We start from the raw sequence: 27,519 nt of genomic DNA, 5'->3' as shown, positions 1-27,519 counted from the left end.
ACTCCAATCGGGGTAAATCTGGCAAAGCCAAGGTCACGGTCTTGGCATGATAATCCAAGATAGCATGATACGGGGACAACCAATCCATCCCTAATATGACGTCGAAATCCACCATATCTAAGAGCAATAAATCAACACGGCTCTCAAGACCCTCAAATACTACCACACAGGAACGATGAACTCGGTCGACCACTATAGAATCGCCCACCGGTGTAGATACATAAACAGGAATACCCAAAGCATCACTAGACATAGACAGGTAGGGTGCAAAATAGGACGACACATATGAATACGTAGACCCAGGGTCAAATAGCACTGAAGCATCCCTATCACAGACCAGAATAGTACCTGTAATAANCCTCGAAACGGAACCAACATAGCACATAACCGTGCAATCAGCTAATCCACAACAGCCTCCCCAACTTGGCTCGAAGCCATATATCAGGACACACTCAATAACCCATAATACTTTTAATCTAATGATGCCACAATATCATAGTGAGATTAAACTCAAATCATCCACTAGTTTGTGAAAACACAGATCATCTACTACTGTAATCCTCTGCAAACCTCGCATTCATTCCCACATCAGTTGAGTCTACTCTCTTAAGCTACCCGAATTCTCAAATTTCAACACGTACCCTTCAATTACACTTGAGATCTTCTAACATACGCATAAGGATCATACCACTTAAGAACACTCCGCAGGAGATAACCCACCTGCTTCGCCTCAATTTAGTACTTCAGCATACCTTCCACTATCATATACGTTACACAGTCATTAGTCTTCCTGAGTCTGAACTCATACCGCCACATGTATTGCACTTTACTCCCCAACTAAGAGACACGAAACGATTCTTAACGCGCCCATAATTCGGGCTACACATCAATCACAATAGGAATCGAACACTTAACCATTCATCTATTATCCAGCAGCCTTCTTCGTCACTACCAAGTTACATAGATACATCTTGCAGTGCTATCATACTCATCACATCGGCTATCCCAGCCGCCACTTCCACTAATAGGGACAATACCGAACATATAAGTTCAAAACACTTACTCACACGATCAGCACTTCAGTGCTCAAGCCATAGGCAAAGATCCGGCCTCAAGTCCTCCAGACTGGCCCAACATAAACTCACGGAGATTACATCTCGCCCCTTGATCGGGGAATCACAAGCCATCAAGGCACATCTGATACTGAACGCTCATACGCGCATGCGAACGCGTGGAAGGAATTTCAAGAGTTTCTTTTCAAGCTGAATCAAGGACGCACGATAAGAATTCAAGAATGTGAAGTTTTCCTAAAGGTTCTACAGCCTCTCGAGGATCAATACAGACGTCTCCGTACCGATCCGCGAGACTCTACTAAACCTGCTCATGACTCGTGAGACCTAGTAACCTAGGCTCTGATACCAACTTGTCACGACCCAAAACCCCGCACTAGTCGTGATGGCGCCTCTCGTGAAGACAAGGCCAGCCAACTAACCCAAATAGTCCCTTTCAAAGTAGTTAAACATAAATGAATAGAAAAATACGACTTAAGGACATTAATTAACAAAGTTTACAACCCAACACAGACCGACCGGGGTGTCACAAGTCACGAGCATCTAGAGAAGTCTAAATACAACTACAGGGCCAACAATATACGGAATAAAATTTAGAACCAAAGGAAGTAATCCGGTGCCGCGAACGCTGGTGGTCACTCTGCTCAGCTACGATAGCAATACCTTCAACCAGCTCAAAACCCACTACCGGGTGAACAATACTTGCATCTGCACGCGAGGTGCAGGGAGTAAAGTGAGTACTCCAACTCAGTGAGTAATAAAAGTAAATAATAACTGAGCAGCAAGAAATCACGTAAAGCAACCAACATGCTATACAGAAGCCGGGTGCAATTTTCTGAGAAAAATAGTGAAATCTGTGAAATCTTTAGAAATACCTTGGCTCAGTTCAAATCTCTTTTAAAAATAATCTTTTCGGTGATTACGAAAACGATTTCAAAACAGTTAGTGCTGATACGCATAGAAAATCCGCCCCTCGGGCACAAATACCACGGTATAACAGGTAAAGAGGCAAATAAGTATGCAAGATGAGCACATAAAACTTCGCCCCTTGGGCAATATTCTCAAAACAGTACCGGCCCCTCGGGCATGATTTATGTTCCTGGTCATTCATTGTTACCTGACCGGTCAGCCATTGTTACCTGACCAAAACGCGTATTACAGTGCCATTGTTACCATTGGTCAGTGATTGTTACCTGACCAAAACGCGTACAACAGTGCCATTGTTACCTGTCACGACCCGGATTTCCCACCCTCGGGAGTCGTGATGGCGCCTACTAATAGGAGCTAGGCAAGCCAATTAATTTAACACTTCTCTCAACATCATTAACAAAATAAAGAAGGCAATTAATATAAAAGCGGAAGTCTCGAAAACATAAATTACAGAAACCAAGTGCGGAATTTCAAATACACCTCTACCCAGATCTGGTGTCACTAACTCACGAACTTCTACAGAATGCTAAATACAAAGTCTGAATGAGAATACAGTACTGTCTGATCCGATACAAGGGAAATCAAACGAAAAGCAGAGATAAGAGAGACTCCGGGCCATGCGGACGCCAGCAAGCTACCTCAGAATCTCCGGACTGAAGTAAGCTCCCAACGCTCCTACTGCTGACCAAAGGCTCCTGCTCCGGTACTATGATCTATGCAAAAAGCACAGAAGTGTAGCATCAGCACAACCGACCCCATCTGCTGGTAAGTGCCTGGCCTAACCCCGGCGAAGTAGTGACGAGGCTAGACAGGGCCTACCAAAAACAACCTGTGCAGATACATATATACAAAGCAACAGAAAATAACAACAGAGAATATCAACTAAAAAGGGGAAGGGGGCATGCTCGGGAAAAACACAGCGAATACAGATCAATGGATATAACGACGAAACTATCTCAGTATCATAGGTCATATATATAAGTGGTCGGCGCGCCACACGATCCCATACACAGCAGTTAGAGATCATGCCTATAGGATTAAAAAGGAATATAACCAATCTCTACAAGTTAAAGTCAGTGCTACACCTAGAAATCATGCCTATAGGATTCTATCAATTGATTTTGAATACAGTCGCCCTTGGCAATCACTTAGGCAATATACCTGTAGGATTTAATAATTCTGGATTTATAATTATGATGTATTACTGCCTGAACTGCCCATACCATCCTGAATAAAATCAGTAGGCAAACAACATGTTTTAACACTCGCCTTGATAATATTGCCTCTGTACTCTGTTTTCTCGTATAGACATCCTGCCTGTAGGACTTTAAAGTTAATAAGGTTTGCTGAATCAATTGTGTGCTTTTTGTTGTTTATGTGTGGAGGTCAACATGAGCCTATATTTGCTTGCTATCTAATAGTCCTAATTGTTTTTGCTTGTCGACTAGACTTTTACATTTTTGAGCAACGTTGGCTGGGTCTAGAACTATCCGAAATAGAGGTCCTAATACCTCCAGGGCCATAAGTAAGGGTCGGGTACTGCATGCATAGGGATCGAACTAGAATCAATTAGAGTGCTTTAGGTAACAACTTAAAGATAGTAATCGGGTAGGAGGAGATGATAGTCTGTGCCCGCTGAATAATATGAGTAACGCCCCGACTCGAGGGAGTTACGAAGTATTATTTATGTTGCACGGGGTGATCCTTTAGGCTAAAAAATTTAGGACCCCCATCCCTATTAAATATTCCTCTCTCTTCTTTATTAGACTAATTCATAAGTTAAGTTCGGCTGGGACCCACCGTTGTGGACCTCGAGGGGTACCTAACACCTTCCCCTCAAGGTAATTTCGAGCCCTTACCCGATCTCTAGTGATATAAACTAGTACAACATGAGTTATCTGCTCTAGGTGCCCTAACGCACCTTAATCCGTTAGGTGGCAACTCTTTCAATTCCAATTTCCTACCCTCTCAAAAAGAGTTGTCCCAGAAATGTCGAAACCCGATTTTGCGAGAAAAAAGTGGCGCGATAGCGTGGCGACTCTGCTGGGAATATCTTTAGGATCTTACCATAATGAACTTGTTTGTGAATTAGTCTTTAAGCATGTCTTTATTATTCCGTTAATACTTGCACACCCCTTCCCCTTCCCACTCTATGTGAATTTATTTGCCTATCTTCATTCATCCATGATTTCTCTTCCTTGTTTTATCACTTTTTACCATGGAAACAGACTTGTCTCCTTGTTTTTCTTTCTTAAATGTCTTCACAATTATTAAATACCGCATTTTATCATTATTCATCGTGCAGATACTTGACAACATGTTATTTCCTTTTGCATAACTGCATGCTCAACATCATTTTCCACTCGTGCGTACTAATACTATAGCGACACTTGATGAGTGTCCGCGCTCTTCCTAAAATAACCCTTTAAATTTGGAAAGGCTTATTTGCGGTAAAACTAGTCGATGAGCGGTGCAGTCGACGGTTCCGTGCCTTTCCCTCTCAAGTTGTCCGCTTGAGGGTACCAGTCTAGACTTCTATAGAAACCTTACTCTGATAATAACTTACATGCATCATGGTCAAACCTAGCTTGGGTTAATATGTTGTCCATATAATAACCCTCTAAGAAAACCTTGTCCAAAGTCCACTGGGATTTCCATAATCCCAACGGGCGCAACCACGATATGTGCATTATTTGGAGAGATAAATGCCGACATGCTAATCGTTAATGTATAAGTAGTCGAATCTGGAGGGGGCAAGGGTCTAACTCTATTTATTTTTTCAAAAAATGAGGCACGAAGTCCCCAGGTTCGGCATGGTCCGAAGTATACCACCGTTATTATTAGATTGGTGGGAAAACCTTTCGCCAAGCGACAAAAATCACGTGAAAAGGGTTCTTGGAAACTTACCTTCCTTATTGGACATCCAACCAAACAACATGCTAATCGAGGCTACTACTATGTTCTGGGACGGAGAAAGAGTTGTATTCCGTTTTGGAAATATAGAAATGACTCCTCTTTTGGAAGAAATAGGAGGATTCGCTGGATTACCATGGGATAGTCCCGATTTACTAGTACCGAAAAACCGCACTACTAGGGGGTTTCTGAAAATGATGGGTCTGAGAAAGAATGATGACTTGGAGTGCTTGAAGAAGTCCTACATAACCTTCAACTTCCTCTATGAACGATATGGACACAGCAAATCTTACCGTATCTTTCATGATGAATTCCCCATCACTTCCCTGGGTTGGACTCATCGTAGGGTTTTTGTATTCATCATCTGCTTTCTGGGTATGATAGTGTTTCCAAGCGAAGGGGACAGAATTCACACCAGGTTGGACATGGTAACCAAAGCTTTAATGGAGGGAATTTAGGGACAAACATATAATATTGTTCCGATGATTGTAGCAGACATATACCGGGCTCTGGATCGTTGCAAGTAAGGGTTCAAACATTTTAAGGGTTGTAACTTGCTACTGCAGATTTGGTTGTTAGAACATCTTCAGAGGGGTCAATACTGCCAAGAGTTTCCACGGAGACCATGGAATGATCACATAGCTTTCCACCAGCCTAAAAGAATGACCTTTATCCTAGACAGATTTGCACAGCTAGAGAACGCTACAGAATGGGCACAATTTTTTAGCAATTTGACCGAGGACCAGGTTCACTGGATGTTCGAGTGGTTCCCTACTAATGAATTCATCATCAGATCGCGGGATGTTCCGCATTTGGTGCTGATTGGGTTAAGGGGAATAAATCCCTATGTTCCTATCAGGGTCATGAGACAAGCGGGTAGAAAACAAGTCATACCACGAGTCTCCACAATGAGTCATTACAGAGCAGATTTTTAGGATGACGCCATTCCATACAAATGTCAGGCCTAGCACATGTGGCACTTGAAGATTATCGTGGAAGAGGATACCATCGAGCCACACCGATATCATGCAGGTCATGTGTACTTCTACCCATCATGGTTAGAAGATAACGTAGCAGGAATAGTCGAGCAAGGAGTTGGTCAAGGAAACAGGGTCATAGATGAAGCTGCTGAAGCGCAAGTGAAATATGAGAGGCTACGCAAGAGAGTCCTTGAATCCGAAGCCAGGAATTTGGAACAACACAAGTTCGACATGGAGTCAATAAACGAATGGAAGGAAATGACTACAAGATCGACAGAAAGACTGGAATATTTGGAGCAGGGTCTAATGGAACTGGAAGGGAAGATGAGGAAAAGGGTCGCAGGCTGTCAGAATACAGAGGGCAACGAGGGAGAACACCTAGCAAGGGCATACCTGTTGTTGGACATGCACGACCTGGGGAATCTGATCAACGGAGCCAAGAAGGTCAAATATGGAGAAGGTCCCTCCAGGACCAAGTAGATTAGAGTTAGCTATTTTTTGAAACATTTTGGAATGTAATAAGGCAAAATGCCATTGGTAACTCATTTATTTATTGTCATTTTTAGGTTCGTCTTCTTTATTACATTAATGATATGAGGCATTTATCGGCATTAAATCTCCCCAAATCTACTTGTCGCTAGGCTTACCCTGGGCACAACGAGGTTCCCCAAATTAGGATGTGAATTTGCATTCCCGCAATACGTGTTTAAATACTGCAAATGCTTTTCAGAATCCTTACTGACTTGTTTACCTATTTTGCATTTTTCTTTATTTTGATTATTCCCATCCCCTAAGGTTGGTTCGCACATACTAGCATCGTCAGAATATCACACCAGATCTAGGGCCCTCCACCTCCTCCTCCTCCAAGTAATCTGAAAGGCAAGGTAAAAACTAAGATGGATGATGTGAGTGGTATCCGGAAGGAAAATGCTGCACATGCTGAGAATATTGAAACTTCAGACAGTCGGAGTACTCCGACCCAGAAAGATTTGGTCTTACGGTTGGAACAGAAAATACTGGATTTGCAAGGGGAGCTTGAGCAGGTCCACAACTTGGCAAACCTCTCCCTCACCCTAAACGTCCCGGATCTTAACCAGCAAAATGCCCAAAATCCAGCACCTTCTCAAAACACACCAAACCAACGTCCACAAAATCCTCTCGCACCCCATCAATACGCAACACCTCACCAAAATCCTAATCCTCCACCAATACCTACTCCTCCTCAACACCAGCATCTCCCGACTCAATACCCACAAACCACTTACCATACTCCTCAGAATACCCCACAACCTATCCTTGATCCGCAAAATTCAACTAATGATCACCACTACACTCCAACCCTCGGCACCTACCAAAATAACCCCATATACGTGGAAACCTTACCCCACTCTACTCAGCCAATCTCATACACTCCAGAACCCGCCGAGAAGGACCTGCTCATTAAGAACATGGCAGAGGAGCTCAAGAAGCTCACAAGCCGAGTCCAGGTTATTGAAGGAGGCAGAGGAATTGAGGGTCTGAATTATGAGGACCTATGCATTCAGCCAGACGTAGAACTGCCGGAGGGTTACAAACCTCCCAAGTTTGAGATGTTCGATGGAATAGGTGACCCAAAGGTACATTTGAGGACATACTGTGATAAGCTCGTAGGAGTTGGGAAAGATGAAAGAATTCGCATGAAACTATTCATGAGGAGTCTCACTGGAGACGCCCTATCTTGGTATATCAGTCAGAATCCTAAGAAGTAGGTTAATTGGTAAGCATGGCATCAGACTTCATGGACCGGTTCTCATTCAATACAGAGAATGCACCAGACGTTTTCTACATATAGAACCTCAAGAAGAAACCAATGGTAACTTTCCGTGAGTATGCTACTCGATGGAGGTCAGAAGTTGCAAAAGGTCAGGCCGGCACTAGAGAAAGAGCATATGAACAAATTTTTCGTCAGGGCCCAGGATCCACAATACTATGAAAGATTAATGGTCATCGAAAATCACAAGTTCTCCAACATCATCAAACTCGGGGAAAGGATTGAAGAAGGGATCAAGAGTGGGATGGTAACTAATTTTGAAGCAATGCAGGCTATAAACAAAGGATTACAGTCAGGGGGTATATCAAAGAAGAAATAAATAGGGGCAGTGATGGTGGCCCAAGGTCCAAAATCTCCACTCACATACCAAACACCTCCACCCACATACCAACCTTCACCTCCTAGATATTCTCAGCCCGCTACCGCCTACCACACTTATAACACCCAGCCAGCCTATTACCATTCACCTCCAACCCGTCCAAACTATCAAAAACCCAAACCTAATTTTGATCGCAGGCTGCCCAGGCAATACACCCCTATTGCCGAGCACATCGACCAGCTATATAAAAGACTGAAGGCTACCGGATATGTCACCCCCGTTCCAGCTGTCGCCATGGAAAACTCCTCCCAATGGGTCAACCCGAATAAAACAAGTGCGTACCATTCCGGCATAAAGGGGCATACTATTGATGAATGCCGCACTCTGAAGACAAGATTCAAACCCTGATTGATACCAAAGTCATACAAGCAAAGGAAACAACAACAATCCCCTCCCAGATCATAGGGTGAAGGAGTAAATGTGATAGAAACTGATGAAGAATGGGATCCTGAAGGGTCATTCGGGCTTATTCGGGAATGTGACGACTCTCAGAAGCCTGCAGTCACACTCACTCCTATTGTGGTACAGATACTACCACAGTTCAAATCGAAATAGACACATCAGTTTCGTTCGAAATTGAAGTGACATCACCTGCAACTACACCTACTCCATTTGAAGTAGAAGTAGCCACACCCTTCACTGTGATGGTAGCACCCACACCACCCTTCAATGCCAATGCCATACCTTGGGATTATGTTGCCGAAGCTAGGATGAAAGGAAAAGCAAAAATGGAAGAGTCTGGTGCTGCATAAGGGATGACCAGAACTGGAAGGATCTATGCACCTGAAAATTTGGGAGGAACAAGCAAGGAAGCTGTTACCAAACAACCCATCATCGAAACTGGTCCAAGTGATCTCTGGAGGAAAGTACAAGCAAGAGAATACTCTGTTGTTGACCATCTGAACAAAACCCGTGCCGAGATTTCCATTCTGTTGCTGCTACAAATTCTGAGATGCATAGGAAGGCGTTAATGAAAGTGCTGAATGAAGTTTACGTGCCCAACAACATCACCAGTGGAGAGATGGCCAACATGGTAGGGCAAGTACTGGAAAGCCACAAGATCACCTTTCATGAAGGTGAACTACTACCAGAAGGATTAAGTCACAACTGGGCACTGCATATCACAGTACAGTTTGAGGACAAATTCATCGCCAGAGTCCTAATAAATAGGGGTTCGAGCCTCAACATTTGTCCGTTGACCACTCTGAAAAGGTTGGATAATGATTTCCATGAGATACGAGCAGGGAGTATGAATGTGAAAGCATTTGATGGGTCTCAAAGGGCCACGATTGGAGAAATCAACCTTTGTTTGCAAATGGGCCCGACTTGGTTCGATGTTGAGTTTCAAGTATTGGACATATCTGCTACGTACAATATTTTATTGGGACGACCTTGGGTACACGCTGTTGGAGCTGTAGCTTCTACACTACACCAGGCCATGAAGGTCAAATGGAACCATCAGGAGGTAATCATTCATGGAGATGGAAGTAATCCATTTACACAAGTCAAACTGTCCCGGTTGCCGAGAATAGAAGAAAGTTGGGTGGAGAAACTTATCACCGCATTGAGCATGTCAATACAATTGAGAAAGATAAATGGTGGAGTAGCAAAATAGAAAGCGTACTGGTATGATCGGGGTATGAACCTGGCAAAGGTCTAGGCAAGAATCTCTAGGGCATCACCAAGCCAATACAATCAAAACGTCACTGTACTACCTTTGTACTTGGGTATCAGTACACCTGGTAGGAGTATGATGATTTGTCGCCACCATGGCGTGGTCCCTATTACCCCCTTGAGCAGCTAGTGCCACATCTGTGTCAGACTTTTTATCAGGCCGATACAATATGGGGATCTGCAGAAGAGGAAGCTTTGGCTGGGCTAAGGAACCTGTTTCTGGACGACGAGCACATGGGCTGCCACGCAATAGTGAAGGAGGAGGAGGAAGAAGACCTCACCATTCAGACCATAGAAAAGGAGCTGTTCTCAAGAATTGGACTGCTGCACCATCCCGGGCCCGTCGAGTTCCTGGGTAGCTTGGCAATTAGCATGATCTATTATTAAAAACCATTTTAAGCAGTTAAGATTTCCAATATTTTGTTTTAAGACGCATTTTGTTTTGAAATAATTACTCGACTCATCGAGCCGTACCTGTTTTGATGTTTTCAAGATTTAATTAATGCATTGTTATTTTAGTATTTATTATTCTCTTTTAGATTTTCCCTCTACAGCATTACGATTTCTTACCTTGATGAACCAACGACTATGACGTGTAATGAGACAGCACAACATAAGGATAGTGACTCGGAATAAGAAGATGAGATACTTGAGGAAGCTATCAGAGAAGTTGAGAATTTTGAGAACAAACCTAAGTCCAACCTGGACGAAACCGAGGCAATCAATTTGGGAGACTCTGAAACCATCAAAGAAACTCGCATAAGTATCCACATGTCACCGACAGAGAAGAAAGAATACGCCCGTTTCTTGAAAGAGTATGAAGATATTTTTTCATGGTCATATGACGACATAACCGGATTGAGCACATCCATAGTGGCTCATAAGTTGCCTACCAATCCAATGTGTCCGCCGGTGAAGCAAAAACTCAGAAAGTTCAAACCAGACATGAGAATTAAAATCAAGGAGGAAGTCACTAAGCAGATCAAAGCCAAAGTCCTCAGGGTAGTTGAGTACCAAACCTGGTTAGCCAACATCGTACCGGTTCCGAAGAAAGATGGGAAAGTCAGGGTGTGTGTTGACTATCGGGATTTAAATAGAGCAAGTCCCAAGGACGATTTCCCACTGCCAAATATACACATTCTGATCGACAATTGCGCCAAGCATGAACTCCAATCCTTTGTAGATTGCTTCACGGGTTATCATCAGATTTGGATGGACGAAGAAGACGCAGAGAAAATAGCTTTCATTACACCATGGGGGGTGTACTGCTACAAAATGATGTCATTCGGTCTGAAGAATGCTGGGGCTACCTATATGAGGGCCATGACAACCAACTTCCATGACATGATACACAAGGAAATAGAGGTATATGTTGACGACGTCATCATCAAATCCAAGAAAGCCACAGATCACATAGCAGACTTGAGGAAGTTCTTTGACCTGCTACGAAAGTACAATTTGAACCTAAACCCCGCAAAATGTGCGTTTAGGGTACCTGCTGCAAAATTATTGGGATTCATCGTCAGCCGCCGAGGAATCGAGTTGGACCCGTCAAAGGTTAATGCTATCCAAGAATTGCCACCACCAAAGAATAACAAGGACGTGATGAGTTTCCTGGGATGTCTCATTTACATTAGCCGCTTCATAGCACAGTCCACAGTAATATGTGAACAAATTTTCAAATGCTGAAGAAGGATGCTGCGACCAGTTAGACTGAAGATTGTCTAAAGGCTTTTGACAGAATTAAGGAATACCTGTCCACGCCGCCAGTCTTAGTCCCGCTAGAACCTGGGAGGCCTTTGCTACTCTATTTGTTTGTACTAGATGGGGCTTTCGGCTGTGTTTTGGGACAACATGACGAGACAGAAAGATAGGAGCAAGCCATATATTACTTGAGTAAGAAGTTCACACAGATTGCATCTGGTATGTCCAGAAATACCACCAATGCCAGATACATGCAGATATGATACGAGTGCCACAAAATGAACTCAATGCAACAAGTGCACCTTGGTCTTTTGCCGCCTGGGGAATGGATGTCATTGGTCCAATCGAACCCACTGCTTCAAATAGGCACTGGTTCATTTTAGCGGCCATCGATTACTTCACAAAATAGGTAGAGGTTGCATCTTACAAAGCCGTAACCAAGAAAGTCGTTGCAGATTTTGTCAGGGATCGTATTATTTGCCGATTAGGGGTTCCCGAGTCCATCATCACTAATAATGCCGCCAATTTCAACAGCGATCTTATGAAAGCCATGTGTGAAACTTTCAAAATCAAGCACAAAAATTCCACAGCATACATGCCTCAAATGAACAGAGCCGTAGAAGCTGCCAACAAGAATATCAAGAAGATACTAAGGAAAATGGTAGAAAATCACAAGCAATGGCACGGAAGTTACCATTCGCCTTATTGGGATATTGTACCACAGTCCGCACATCAACTGGGGCAACTCCCTATTTGCTGGTTTATGGTACCGAAGCTGTCATTCTTGCTGAGGTAGAAATTCCTTCTTTAAGGATCATACAAGAAGCCAAACTCAGTGATGCAGAATGGATAAGGAGCCGCTATGAGCAATTAGCCCTCAAAAATGGAAAAAGGATGAATGCAGTGTGTCATAGTCAGCTTTATCAGAACAGAATGTCCAGAGCTTTCAACAAAAGGGTCAAACCAAGACAATTCTCACTGGGGCAACTGGTGCTAAAGCGAATCTTCCCGTATCAAGATGAAGCCAAAGGGAAATTTTCACCCAATTGGCAAGGTCCTTACATGGTTCACAGGGTACTAACGGGAGGAGCACTCATACTTGCAGAAATGGACGAAGAAGTTTGGCGAAAACCTATCAATTCAGACGAAGTCAAGAGATACTATGTTTAGATTATTTACACTCCTTCATCTGATGTAACTGAACTACGCTTGACTTGATTCCCGTTTAAGAGGGGATATGTAGGCAGCCCTGTGGGTTCGGTCACATCTTAATAAAATCTTCATTTTCCCAGAACCAGAAACTGGGGCAGAATTTTGAGGACAACCCTCAAAATTCTAATGCAAGAAAGTCGCAATGTCTCTAAAAGTGTTGCAGTCATTAGTTCATCTAATTTACTTGATATTATATACCGCTACATTTTCTAAAATAACTCTATAAGCGCATATTTTCAAAAACTTTATTTCCATGGTAGCCAGGTGTTACCCAAGGTAACTCGAATAGGATCTCCAGAGCAAAGCAAAGCAAAACAAGCAGACAAAGACATGAACCAACATCCCCCATAAAACAAACGATTTTCCTTTGAATGCAGGAACAAGGAATAACCGCAAGTACGTGCACCTTAAAATCATTACCTTCAAAACAACCCGACTGCCAAGCGCAGATATATCTCCAGCTAAGAAATATTCTCCTCCTATTTGATATCTTCTCTTTGCATAAGACTAAGCCATGTCTCGAACATTGCATGAGGATAAGCCTTGCCTCCCTATTTGCATAAGGCTAGGCATTGCCTTCTCTTTGTATGAGACTAAGTCCTGTCTCAAATCTTGCATGAGGCTAAGCCTGCCTCCCTATTTGCATAAGGCTAAGCATTGCCTTCTCTTTGCATGAGACTAAGCCCTGTCTCAAATCTTGCATGAGGCTAAGACTTGCATCTCTATTTGCATAAGGCTAAGCATTACCTTCTCTTTGCATGAGACTAAGCCCTGTCTCAAACCTTGCATGAGGCTAAGCCCTGCCTCCCTATTTTCATAAGGCTAAGCATTGCCTTCTCTTTGCCTGAAACTAAGCCCTATCTCAAATCATGCATGAGGCTAAGCCCCGCCTCTTACTTGCATAAGGATAAGCATTGCCTTCTATTCGCATGAGACTAAGACCTGTCTCAATCCTTGCGTGAGGCTAATCCTTGCCTCCCCAATTGCATAAGGCTAAGCTCTGCCTTTCTCTGTCCAATGACCGGACATTACCCTATTTGAAACCTAGCACCATCTTGCCTTTTTGGGGCTAAGCTCTGTCCCGATCCTATACAAGACCGAGCTCTGTCTTGTATTGCTCATATGCATCACCATATCTCTGTCCGAAGGCGTCATAGTCCGAAGGCATCATCCACATAGCCTGAAGACACCATGTCATGGCCTGAGGATCACTCAATATCGCACACCATTATTCAAAGGCGTCATGGTCCGGAGGCATATTCTCATGGCCCGATAACATCATCTCATGACCTGCGAATCCTTTATCTCATGATCCATGGCCCGGGACGTCATGGTCTAAGGACGCCATCCTCACTGTCCAAAGACAACCTTCATGGTCCAAAGGGAATTTGCATCATGTTTAAATTCTCACAGTAATCCATATATGTTTGCACGCATTGTGTTTTGAGTTTCGCAGGTAATTCAGAAGTTAACCGTTCTTCAAACAGGAGCAACCTTCGCTCCGGTTTCCGCCCATACCATTCACACCCTGCCAATATTTCAAACATAACCGACTCCCATCAATTACTCGCCTTTACTCTATGACCATTCAGATGCCTGCCTTATGATACATCCGTTACGCTTTAGATTCACGTTCATTACTCCACATAAACCCATCCAATACTATCCTTCCCAAAAGAACCCTTTCTAAAACATACGACAAATCCTATAACAATTCCATCGGTTTCATTCACCGTTGGGTCCAGAAATACACACAGCCTGATTCCTATTAAACCAGGGATATGTAGGCAGCTCAGAGACCAGGGTGCGGCCTATATTTTTCAAAACACCCCATTCGGTCAAAATTGGTCATCATTTCGTTACCCGACAACTCTTTCATCCTTCACGGGTAAAGAGGGGCAGTTGTTGATACCCAATTTTTTCCTCACATATTTCAAATATGCATATATACCTTCAAAATAGTGCATGAGCATCACCAAGTATTTTTCCATAATTTTTAAAAGCTTTTAATCAATTTATTCCTGCATTTTTATATAAATAATTATTAACTGCATCACAAATAATTTTATAATAATTTATTATCTAATTTTTCATCATTTTTTATCCATATTAAGCATTAAATATTTTTATATACATTTATTTTTGCATCTTTAGGCTAAAAGTGCATATTTTGCAATATAAGCCCATATATATGCATAATTACACTACTTACATAAAAATGACTTTTTATATTTTTATAATGTTAAGTAATTATTTTAAATCATTTTCATGCACAAATGATATTTTTTGTTATTTATTAATTATTTTTTATAAATTATTTACTTATTTAATNGGCTGCATCTTACAAATCTGTAACCAAGAAAGTCATCGTGAATTTTGTCAAGGATCGTATTGTTTGTCGATTCGGGGTTCTCGAGTCTATCATCACTGATAATTCCGCCATTCTTAACAGTGATCTGATGAAAGCCATGTGTGAAACCTTAAAAATCAAGCATAAAAACTCTACAGCATACACGCCTCAAAGGAACGGAGCTTTGGAAGTTGCCAACAAGAATATCAAGAAGATACTAAGGAAGATGGTAGAAAATCACAAACAATGGCACGAGAAGTTACCCTTTGCCCTATTGGGGTACCGAACCACGGTCCGCACATCAATTGGGGCAACTCCCTATTTACTGGTTTATGGTACCGAAGCTGTCATTCCAGCCGAGGTAGAAATTTCTTCTTTAAGGATCATACAAGAAGCCGAACTCAGTGATGCAGAATGGATAAGGAGTCGCTATGAGCAACTAGACCTCATAGATGGAAAAAGAATGAATGCAGTATGTCACGGTCACCTTTATCAGAATAGAATGTCCAGGGCTTTCATCAAAAGGGTCAGACCAAGACAATTCGCACCGGGGCAACTGGTGCTGAAGCAGATCTTCCCGCATCAGGATGAAGCCAAAGGGAAATTCTCACCCAACTGGCAAGGTCCTTACATGGTTCACTGGGTGCTAACAGGAGGAGCACTCATACTCGCAGAAATGGACGGAGAAGTTTGGCCAAAACCTATCAATTGAGACGCAGTCAAGAGATACCATGTTTAGACCGTTTACATTTCTTCATGTGATGTAACTGAACTACGCTTGATCTGATTCCCATTTAAGAGGGAACACATAGGCAGCCCTATGGGTTCGATCACATCTTAATAAAATCTTCATTTCCCCAGAACCAGAAACTGGGGCAGAATTTTGAGGAGGACCCTTAAAATTCCGGAACAAGTCCAGTCGACGCCATCGTATGCAAGACGGTCAGAAATCTGTTGAGAAACTGGGGCAGAATTTTGAGAAGGATTCTCAAAATTCCAGAGCAGATCCAATAAATTTCGTTGCACGCAGAACGGCCTAAGGATCAAACTGGGGTAGAATTTTGAGGAGGACCCTCAAAATTCTAGTGCAAAGAAGCCGCAATGTCCAAACGTGTTACAGACATTAGTTCATCTAATTTACTTGATATTATATACCTCCATGTTTTCTAAAATAACTCTATTTCATCAATAAGGGCATATTTTCAAAAACTTTATTTTCTATGTCCGCCAGGTGTTACTCAGGTAACTCAAACAGGGCCTCTAGAACAGAGCAAAGCAAAGCAAGCAGACAAAGGCACAAACCAACCTCCCCCCTACAAAACTCAAGATTTTTCTGTGGATGCAGGCACAATGAACATAACAGGAGTATTCACAAATATACACATATCAAAATCACTATCAATCAGGCCACCAGACGCAAATATATCTCCAGCTAAGAAATATTCTACTCCTATTTGCTACTCGTTCACTGCATAAGGCTAAGCACTGCCTTCCCTTGCATGAGACTAAGCCCTGTCTCAAATCTTGCATGAGGCTAAGCCCTGTCTCAAATCTTGCATGAGGCTAAGTCCTGCCTCCATATTTGCATAAGCTAAGCATTGCCTTCTCTCTCTCTCTATATATATATACATGAGGCTAAGCCCTGCCTCCCTACCTGCATAAGGCTAAGCATTGCCTTCTCTTTGCCTGAAACTAAGCCCTATCTCAAATCATGCATGAGGCTAAGCCCCGCCTCTCTATTTGCATAAGGCTAAGGATTGCCTTCTATTTGCATGAGACTAAGACCTGTCTCAAATCTTGCATGAGGCTAAGCCCTACCTCCGTATTTGCATAAGGCTAAGCATTGCCTTATCTTTGAATGAGACTAAGCCCTATCTCAAATCTTGCATGAGGCTAAATCCTGCCTCCCCAACTACAGAAGGCTAAGCTCTACCTTTCCTTCTAATGCTGAATGTTACACTATTTGAAACCTGGCACTATTTCGCCTTTTTCGGGGCTAAGCTCTGTCCCGATCCTATGCAAGACTGAGCTCTGTCTTGTTTTGCTCGTATCATCCATCATATCTCCGTCCGAAGGCGTCAGAGTTCGAAGGCATCATCCTCAAAGCCTGAAGACACCATGTCATGGCCCGAGGATCTCTCAGTATAGCACACCATTATTCAAAGGCATCACGGTTCGGAGGCACCATTCTCATGGCCCGAGAACATCATCTCATGGCCTGCGAATCCTTTGTCTCATGATTCATGGCCCGGGACGTCATGGTCTAAGGACGCCATCCTCACTGTCCAAAGACAACCTTCATGGTCCAAAGGGAATTTGCATCATGTTTAAATTCTCACAGTAATCCATATATATTTGCAGGCATTGTGTTTTAAGTTTGCAGGTAATTCAGAAGTTAACTGTTCTTCGAACAGAAGCAACCTTCGCTCCGGTTTCTGCTCATACCATTCACAACCTGCCACTATTTCAAACGTAACCGACTCCCATCAGTTACTCGCCTTTACTCTACGACCGTTCAGATATCTGTCTTGTGATACATCCGTTACGCTTCAAATTCACATTCATAACTCCGCATCAATCCATCCGACACTATCCTTCCCAAAAGAATCCTTCTAAAAACATACAACTATTCCTATAATAATTCCATCCGTTTCATTCACCGTTGGAGAACTACACACGGCCTGATTCCTGTAAAACCAAGGATATGTAGGCAGCTCAGAGACCAGGGTGCGGCCTATATTCTTCAAAAACACCCCATTCAGTCAAAATTGGCCATCATTTCTTTACCCGACAACTCTTCCATCCTTTCCCGGTAAAAAGGGGCAGCTGTTGATACCCAATTTTTCCCTCACATATTTCAAATATGCATAAATGTCTTCAAAATAGTGCATGAGCATCACAAACTATTTTTCCATAATTTTCTATAATTATTAAAGGCCTCTAATCAATTTATTCCTGTATTTTTTATATAAATAATTATCAATTGCATCACAAATAATTTTATAATAATTTATTATCTAATTTTGCATCATTTATATCCATATTAAGCTTTAAATATTTTTATATACATTTATTTTTGCATCTTTAGGCTAAAATTGCATATTTTGCAATAATATCCATATATATGCATAATTACACTATTTACGTAAAAAATGACTTTCTATATTTTTATAATTTTAAGTAATTATTTTAAATTATTTTCATGCACAAATGATATTTTTTGTTATTTGTTAATTATTTTTTATAAATTATTTACTGATTTAATTGGGTATTTAAAATCTAGCCCTTTTTCTTAATTTATTTCGGACCCAAACTCACACCCATTACCAGTCCAATACCTAAAATGCATAACCAATTACCCCTGGCCCAATTACCCTTACCCAATTAAACTACCCGACCCAGAACCCCTTTAATCGTGACCGTTGATCTCTGTGATCAACTGTCCACATTACACCTGCTTGTTTTAACTAACCAAACCCCATTAACCCTAATCATTTTCACCTACCCGCCGCCCTCAAACGCTCTAGTCTCCCTCCCCTTTCTCTTCTGAAACCCTAGGCGTCGTCACCTAAAACCCCTCCAATTCCCCTTTGATTTCAACCATATATGGAATCCCTTGGTGATTTTCTTACCTTATCGGTCTCATCTCGCTACTGGCTACTCGATTATGGTATAACCTAATAGCTTGCCTAATATGGCAAGCCGATCTCCTTCACTTTGGACCGAATCTGGTTCGAACTCTCATTTTCATTCCTTCTATGGTCATTCTTCATCTCTTATGGTATGAATCTCTGAGATTCTCCCGATTCTTCATTTTACCCTAAAGTTAGGGTTTTCAGATCTTTGACTCAAACCAAATTTGGTTCAACTTTAGTTTGTTTTAATGTTATTTTTCGTCAGTATTCAGTTTGTACTCACAAATCTACCTATTTCCCGTTAAATCATTTACATACCTAAACTAGGGTTTTAACCTTCCTTAATTGAACCAGATTGTTCAAATCTTATGTTTTCTTCAATAACTCTCTGTCTATGTTCTTTTATTAAAGCAAAAGATCCTTCGCCTTTATTCCTCGATGAATTTGTGTTTACTTAAAACTAGGGTTTTTTAGATCTTAGTTGATTCCGTTATTTTTTTAACTCCTGTCTAGGTTCATTATGTGATATTGTGCTGATTTTATGGTCTGCCTTTTGAATATTCTCTTGTCTACCTTATTTTACTCCGCTGATTTTATTGTTTAACCAAAAATTAGGGTTTTGAAATCTTTTACTGAGATTTTAATCTTTCCTTTCTTGTATGGTATTGATGTTTCCTTATTTTGCTCGATTTACCCTGTTCTCATTATTTCCTTACCTTAGTTGATCCTGCATTTGACTGTTGATTGATTTTGTATAATACTTACTTGCCTGATTACACGCTGTTATGTCCTGCTAATTGATTGAACTTGACTTCAAATTGATTCTAGAATTATTTTCATTCCTTATTTGTGTACGTTTGATTTATTCCCTTATTTGTCTGCCTAATTGAACACTATTTAAACCCTTTCCCTTCTTCCCTATAGGACAGACTCGAACTCTCATACTCTCACTAAAAACTTAAGCTCTCTTACTCTGATTCTGTGCTAATTTGTCTCTGGTTTTGTCCAGCTGAAAGCCAAGTGCAAGTTATTCTGGAACTTAACTGCTGTAGCATATCTATTTGTTCCATTTCTTAACTGGTAAAGCCCCAATCCCTTGTCATTTCATTCTCCATGTTTTCATAATCAGTGTTGCTTGAACAACATGTTCTGAACCCTACCTTTAGCATGATTCTACTTATTATGCTCCTATGACTCTCTTCTAATATTATGGTTAACACTGTCAACTTAGGATTAAGCTGTTTTGAATAATATGAATCCTCTTATAAGTTAGCATAATGTATAAATTTGTTTCATGCACTATTTGTTAATCTTGCACCTGTTCTGAACTTAGTATCCCTATAACACTATTAGCATGAAATTGGTTCATTAATCTTAACTCTACAGATTTTTGTGTGTGTCTGGTCAACTTAACTGTTTTGCCTGATTGCTTCTGTGATTAAGCAATGATTGTCCTAGGTACTAGCATGAATGTTTAGCTTAACCAGGCTTTTTAACTTACTTGAACTATGTGTTTGAGCATAACCTTGTTTGGTGCAGTTCTGCCTGCAATCATGTGTTCTAAACCTTGTTTCTTCTGAAATCAAACTGTTTTAAAACTTGCCCCTTACCTCTTTTATGTACTTATTTTAAAACCCCAACTCTTAGTCCCTTAGGATCTCAACCACTCCAGTGTGAGCACTGCTCAGGGTCCACATGAGACTCCTGTGAACATTGACACATTGGAGACTGGTTTTCCAATCTCTTATGAGCTATCTTCTGAATGTATGGTTCTGGTGTGAGCATTGCCCTGGGTCCCTGAGGCCCTTGGGAACTTTGACACACTGGAAACCTGGTTCTAATGCGCTATGGATGAATCACTATGTTGTACCTCAAAGTTGTTATGGTTGGAAGACCTGGTTCCCAGGTTTATTTGGGCCTAATGAAGGCTCCCTATAATGTCTCATTACTATTATGTAATTTATTTGCTATTCTGGTATGTAATAACTTTGTAATAACAGATTTGGAAATATTTAGTAAAGCTGGGGTTTTTTTCTTATTTCCTTTTGCTAAACTAGGTAGAAATCTTGCCTATAGGATTTAATTATGCTGTCAATTATGTAAAAGCTGTATGAGTTCTATAATGTGCTTAGAAATACTGCCTATAGGATTTTCATTGACGGTGTTAACTCTGTGTTTGCATATTAGAAATCCTGCTCCTAGTATCTATCAATCCAACAAATGTGCATTAGCAATCATGCTTATAGGGCCTCAATGTTTGATATGATCGATTTTTTGGCAATCTGCATAATGTCTGCCTATACACAGCAGTTAGAGATCATGCCTATATGATTAAAAAGGAATACAACCAATCTCTGCAAGATAAAGTCAGTGCTACACCTAGAAATCATGCCTATAGGATTCTATCAATTGATTCTGAATACAGTCGCCCTTGGCAATCACCTTAGGCAATATACCTGTATTAATAATTTTGGATTTATAATTATGATGTATTACTGCCTGAACTGCCCATACCATGCTGAATAAATTCAGTAGGCAAACAATAGGTTTTAACACTCGCCTTGATAATATTGCCTCTGCACTCTGTTTTCTTGTATAGACATCCTGCCTGTAGGACTTTAAAGTTAATAAGGTTTGCTGAATCAATTGCGTGCTTTTTGTTGTTTATGTATGGAGGTCAACATAAGCCTATATTTCCTTGCTATCTGAAAATCCTAATTGTTTCTGCTTGTCGACTAGACTTTTAAATTTTTGAGCAACATAGGCTGGTTCTAGAACTATCCCAAATAGAGGTCCTAATACTTCCAGGGCCATAAGTAAGGGACGGGTAGTGCACGCATATGGATCGAACTAGAATCAATTAGAGCGCTTTAGGTAACAACTTAAAGATATTAATCGGGTAGCAGGAGAAGATAGTCTGTGCCCGCTGAATAATATGAGTAACACCCCGACTTGAGGGAATTACGAAGTATTATTTATGTTGCACGGGGTGATCCTTTAGGCTAAAAACTTTATTTCAGGAAATGTTTGGAACAGAGAACTTACAATAATACAACGCCGTATTCTCCGAAGATTGAGGAACAAGAAGAGATCTATTAAGAGAAAGATTTATTCTAGAGAAAATCTTAACAGTTACATCCAATCACAAACTACAAGAAAGTTGTCACAACAACCCCTTAGAGGAAGAGACAAACATGGAGGACAGCGGGTAGGAGAAATGGAGGTTTGGGCTTTAGAAGGGTTTGGGGTTGCTCATATTTTGCAAGAGATGCTTACTTATAAATCGGATCATATTAGAGCTCGCCAGGAAGTACTTGGTACTACGATCATTGGGGGAACAATACCTAATCCCGAAGATGCTCCAGAATCTTTCCGATTGCTCGTTCGAGAACTACGATCTTTAGCTCTGGAGCTGAATCATTTCCTTGTATCTAAGAAGAACTTCCAGATTAATAGGAAGGAAGCTTAATCGAATACCAAAGAGCGATTGAGAGAAGAGCAGTACGTAGGACTTAAAAAGAGGGTTCCTTCCTCTCTTCACTCTTCGAATTTCGATCCTCACCTTTCTGGTGACAAAGGCCTACCCTTCCACTTTACAGGAAATTATAAAGGAAGAAGTCGAAAAGGAAAAGAAATTCACCTTTCCCGCCAGCCTCCTGGCTTTATTACCCCCCATCCCTATTAAATATTCCTCTCGCTTCTTTATTAGACTAATTCATAAGTTAAGTTCGGTCGGGACCCACCATTGTGGACCTCGAGGGGTGCCTAACACCTTCCCCTCAAGGTAATTTCGAGCCCTTACCCAGTCTCTGATGATGTAAACTAGTACAATATGAGTTATCTGATCTAGGTGCCCTAACGCACCTTAATCCGTTAGGTGGAGACTCTTTGAATTCCAATTTCCTACCCTCTAAAAAAGAGTTGTCCCAGAAATGCCGAAACCCGATTTCGCGAGAAAAAGGGGGCGCGACACTATCTCCATATTTGTATAAAGCTTTTCTGATGCTGACGAAGTATGCGGAATTGGCTGGTTGTGAGGTCGACGTCCGCCACTTATTGCACTTATTCTCACCAAGTTTTTACAGAGGTACTATGATACATCTGCGGCATCATGGTCCAGGGGCTGATAGTCGTAATGCACGATAGGACGAATCAGAAGTTTTGGCATAAGTACTTTTTTATCAAAACTGAACATTTAGTGCCGGACCTGACTGGGTTTCCCGAGCAATGGAACCATAATTGTAATTATTTTGGCATACGCTTGGCCTTTTTTTCGTCCTTTTGTTTTCCACTCATTTGTGGCTTTTTTGTTTTTGTTTTTTTTAGTCGGTAGAGGCGTTGCACCCTCCCCTGTCTTTGGTATTGAAGACTGGGTGGCTCGCGTGTTGCCCCACATGACGGGTATTCGTGATTGGGCAGTTTTCTACAAATGCTTTGGACCGACGGTCCCGTCTAGTAAGTGTTATTATTGCTTCGGCCTTCTGTTCTTTGTCATTTGTTTGTTGATACGACTTCCTTATGATGCCAGGTCGACGGGCTTCAAAAAAGAAAGCTCTAGTGCCGTTGTTTCGCCAGGCTATTGCTTCAGCCGGGATGCAATGTACTTTGGCTGAGTTCGTCCGTGGAGGTCGTACTCAAGCTCTGTTAACGAGGGATCCCCCTTCTCAGCATATTGGTGCACGGGATGAGATCTCCTCCCGACCTATCTACCATCTAGTAGACGAATCGTCTAATGGAGAGGAATCGTCGTCGAGAAAGAGGCGAAGAGTGGAACTTGGGAAGGCCGCCCTCACCGGTACTGAGCCAAAGAGAATCATTGCTCAAGAGGCGGTGCCTGCACGTGTGCCAGGCGTATGGGCTATTTTTATGGCAGATGCTATTAAGGAGGGGAGGTCTTTTAGGACCGAGGGGGTGCATTAAGGCGAGGAGCCTGTACGGACCGCAGAAGGCGGTGCGTCATCAGCGACCGGAGGAGAAGAAGTGGTACCTACGGGAGACGATGGCTCTGGTTCAGACATCGACCTTGATGAGATACGGGCCTTCTAAGACAGGAACACTCACGTAGAGGTGAGGATGGAAGGTCCTAACACATAATCATTCCTGTAGGCTATAACCTTTTGGCTAACTCTGAGCGGGTGGTGCCATCCTTTGCCCCCTTGTGCACGGCTTCTGAGAATACAACACTACAGACGACGAGCGATGCCGAGATGTCACTGAGTATCTCCGGCATGGCTTTACGAGTAAAACCCTCTTTTTTCTCTTTTGCCTTGCGTGTATAATCTGCTTGTGCTGACTTCTTTCTTTCACATGCCAAACTCTAATCATGGGAATTGAGCGTGACCGGCGGGAGGAGCGGAGGATGACCGTTTTTAAGAGGATGATTTCCAAGTACAAAGAGTACCGTACTAAGCACTTAACGCTGGCCGACGTCTTTAACCAGGATAGCGAGTTTCAGCTGTTTCATGACGGGCTCAAACAGAAAGAGGAGGAGTTGGCGAGGAAAGTTGAGGAGTTGAAAGAGCGGGATGATGAGCTGATGAAATCCATAGGTCGCTGCAGCGAGCTCGAGGCGGCTCTTAAGGCCAAAGACGATGAGCTTGAAGTGAGTAAGGGGGTGATGGCTGAGAATGCTGACCTTCAAGCGTGGGTGGCTTTCTTAACTGCTGAACTTGAGCGGAGCGAAATGGAGGCTATCGCTCTAAGCGGAGAGTTGAGTATCAAAGTTGAGGAATTGACCTGTGTCGAAAAAGATAGAGCAGGCGCCCTGGCTGAAGCAGCGGCCTTAGATGATGCCCTCCGTGTTTGTAGGTCTGAGCAAGATAATGAAGTGGAGATGTCAACGCTCAAGGTGGTGAGGTTAGAAGAGCGGATTCGTGATCTGGAGGCGGAGTTGTCCGGATTGAATGAGCAAGTTGTTGCTTTGAAGGCTGTGGAAGTGCAACGACAGTAGAATGATTCGAACAAGGTCGAATGTAGAATGATTCTAACAAGGTCGAATGTAAGACGATTCGAGCGAGGTCGAATGTAGAACGATTCAAGCGAGGTCGAATGTAAGACGATGGCTAGTAAGACTGTTGCTTTATTTCATTCATTGGAGAATACCTTGGTGGACAGTAAAAAGTGCTGCTTTATTTCATTCATTGGAGAATATTACATATGTCCGTTCCCTACACATATTGGAGAAGTTTCTATGTATCCAGTCCCTTCATCAATCGGCCTGGAGAAGCAATCGGCAGGCGGGGCGATAAATTTTACTTGAACTTCGAGACGTCCCTTTTGTCGCCTCATTAAAAACCTCTCCGAGAAAATCCAATTGGGACAAAACTCAGATGAGTGAAAAATAGTACAACGCGGAGGGCGTCTGTTCTCAGAAGTTGATGTATTTGAGATGGGCGATGTTCCAATTGTTTTGTAGTAGTTTTCCCTCTATAGTTTCTAGTTGAAAAGATCCTTTGCTTGCTGTTGCCGTGATCTTATTCGACCCGTCCCAATTGGTTCCTAATTTGCCTTCCTTCGGATCTTTGCTCGCTTGTGTTTTAGCTTTGAGTACATAGTCTCCGACTTTGAGCGGTCGTACTTTGGCTTTTTTGTTGTAGTACCATTCTACTTGTTGCTTTTGGGCTACCATCCTTACGTATGCCATGTCTCTTCGTTCCACTGCTTCGTCGAGGTCCTGTTTTCTGTTTTCATCGTTACTCGGCCCACTTTTGTTTTAATATCTCAGACTGTGCTCGCCGACCTCAACCGATGTCATGGCGTCAGTCCCATAGACTAGTGAGTATGGCATTTCTCCCGTGCTTGTTTTCAGCGTGATGAGGTACGCCCACAATACCTCTGGGAGTAATTCCGGCCATAGTCCCTTGGCATCTTCAAGTTTTTTCTTCAAGATATTTAGTATTGTTTTGTTGGAGGATTCGGCCTGCCCGTTGCCAGCCGAGTGGTATGGCGTGGAGAGTATTTGCTTGATGTGCCATTTTCGAAAAATTCGGCGGCCTTTTTTTTGGTGAACTGAGGTCCATTGTCGTAGCTGATTTCTTTGGGGATGCTAAAGTGGCATATGATGTTTCTCCATATGAATGTGATGACTTCGTGTTCACGTATTTGGGTAAACACACCTGCTTCTACCCATTTGAAGAAATAGTTAGTTAAAACTAAAAGAAAACGTACTTTATCTCACCCAGCTAGGAGTGGTCCGACGATGTCCATTCCCTATTTGATGAATGGCCATGGTGATGTGAGGGAATGAAGGTGCTCGCCCGCTTGGTGTATCATAGGGGCATATTTCTGGCACTGTTCGCATTTCCTGACATAATCGGCGGCTATCTTTTTCATTGTGGGCCAATAATATCCCACACGAATGAGGCACCTAATGAGGGCTCGATTGCTGGTATGGGCACCGCAGTGGCCTTCGTGCGCTTCTTCGAGTTCGCGCCTTGTTTGATTCGGCCCTAGGCATTTCTCTAAGGGGCCTCCAAACGTCCTTTTGTATAACTCGTGGTTTACGAGGCTGTATCTGGTCGCCTACATTTGAAGTTTTTTGGCTTCTTCTTTGTCCGCTGGAAGCGTTCCTTCCTGCAAATATGTTATAATAAGGTTGCCCCAGTCCCAAGTCAAATTTATAGAGTGTACCTCTAGTTGGTCTATTGATGAATGCATGAGGGTGACCACGTTTTCCTTTGTGAGGTTCTTGGTGGCCGCCGTTAATTTGGCAAGGCCGTCTGCTTTGATGTTTTACGCTCGAGGTATCTGGTCGAGTCGGAATTCATCGAATTCCGGTAGCAATTTATGAATTTCTGCCTGGTACCGTTGTAGCTTTTTCTCTTTGATTTGGAAAGCCCCTGTGACTTGGTTGACGACAAGTTGCGAGTCGCATCTAAGGATGACTCGGCGTGCTCCGTATTTGAGAGCTAGTTTCCGTCCTGCAATTACAGCCTCATACTTGGCCTCATTGTTAGTCATATCAGGGCACCGTATGGACTAGCGAATAACTTCGCCTGTTGGGACTTCGAGTACGAGTCCCAGTCCAGATCCTGACGCGTTGGACATGCCATCGGTGTATAGGACCCATAGGTCGGGCAGATCGGACGAGGTTTGTGAAATTTCCTTTTCGACCTTTGTTATTACTTTGGCACTGAAATCGGCGACGAAGTCGGCGAGTACCTGCGATTTTATCGCTGTTCGTTGCTGATATGTTATATCATGCTCGCTCAATTCTATGGCCTATTTGGCCAATCTTCCCGACAGTTCGGGTTTGTGCAGGATCCCTCTCAAGGGAAAGGTTGTTACCACCGTTATGGGGTGACATTAAAAATTGGGTCTGAGCTTTCGTGAAGCTACGACCAAGGACAAGGCCAATTTCTCGAGGTGAGGGTACTCGTTTCGGTGTCGACTAGAGTTTTGCTAGTGTAATAGATTGGATATTGCGTACCTTCATCCTCACGGACCAACGCTGCGCTTACCGTGACTTCTGACACGGCTAAATATACAAGGAGGCGCTCACCGGGTTCCGCTTTGGCGAGTAGCGATGAAGATGATAAGTACGCCTTTAGCTCTCTTAAGGCTTCGATGCATTCTGAATTCTATTGGAGCCCATTATCCTTTTTGAGCATGTTAAAGAATTTATAGCACCTATCGGAAGATCGCGAGATGAACCTTGATAGGGCATCTATGCGACCTGTTAGTTTCTTCACCTGTTTCTTGCTGGTTAACACTTCAGATATTCCCTCAATGGCTTTGATTTGGTCAGGATTGACCTTGATGCCTCGTTGTGATACAAAGAACCCGAGGAATTTGCCTGAAATTACGCCGTAGGCGCATTTTTCGGGGTTCAGTTTCATGCTGTACTGCCTCAGTATTTCGAAG

Source organism: Nicotiana attenuata, unplaced genomic scaffold (genome assembly GCF_001879085.1).
Source record: "Nicotiana attenuata strain UT unplaced genomic scaffold, NIATTr2, whole genome shotgun sequence".
NCBI lineage: Eukaryota > Viridiplantae > Streptophyta > Magnoliopsida > Solanales > Solanaceae > Nicotiana > Nicotiana attenuata.
Note: the sequence above shows the minus strand (reverse complement) of the source record.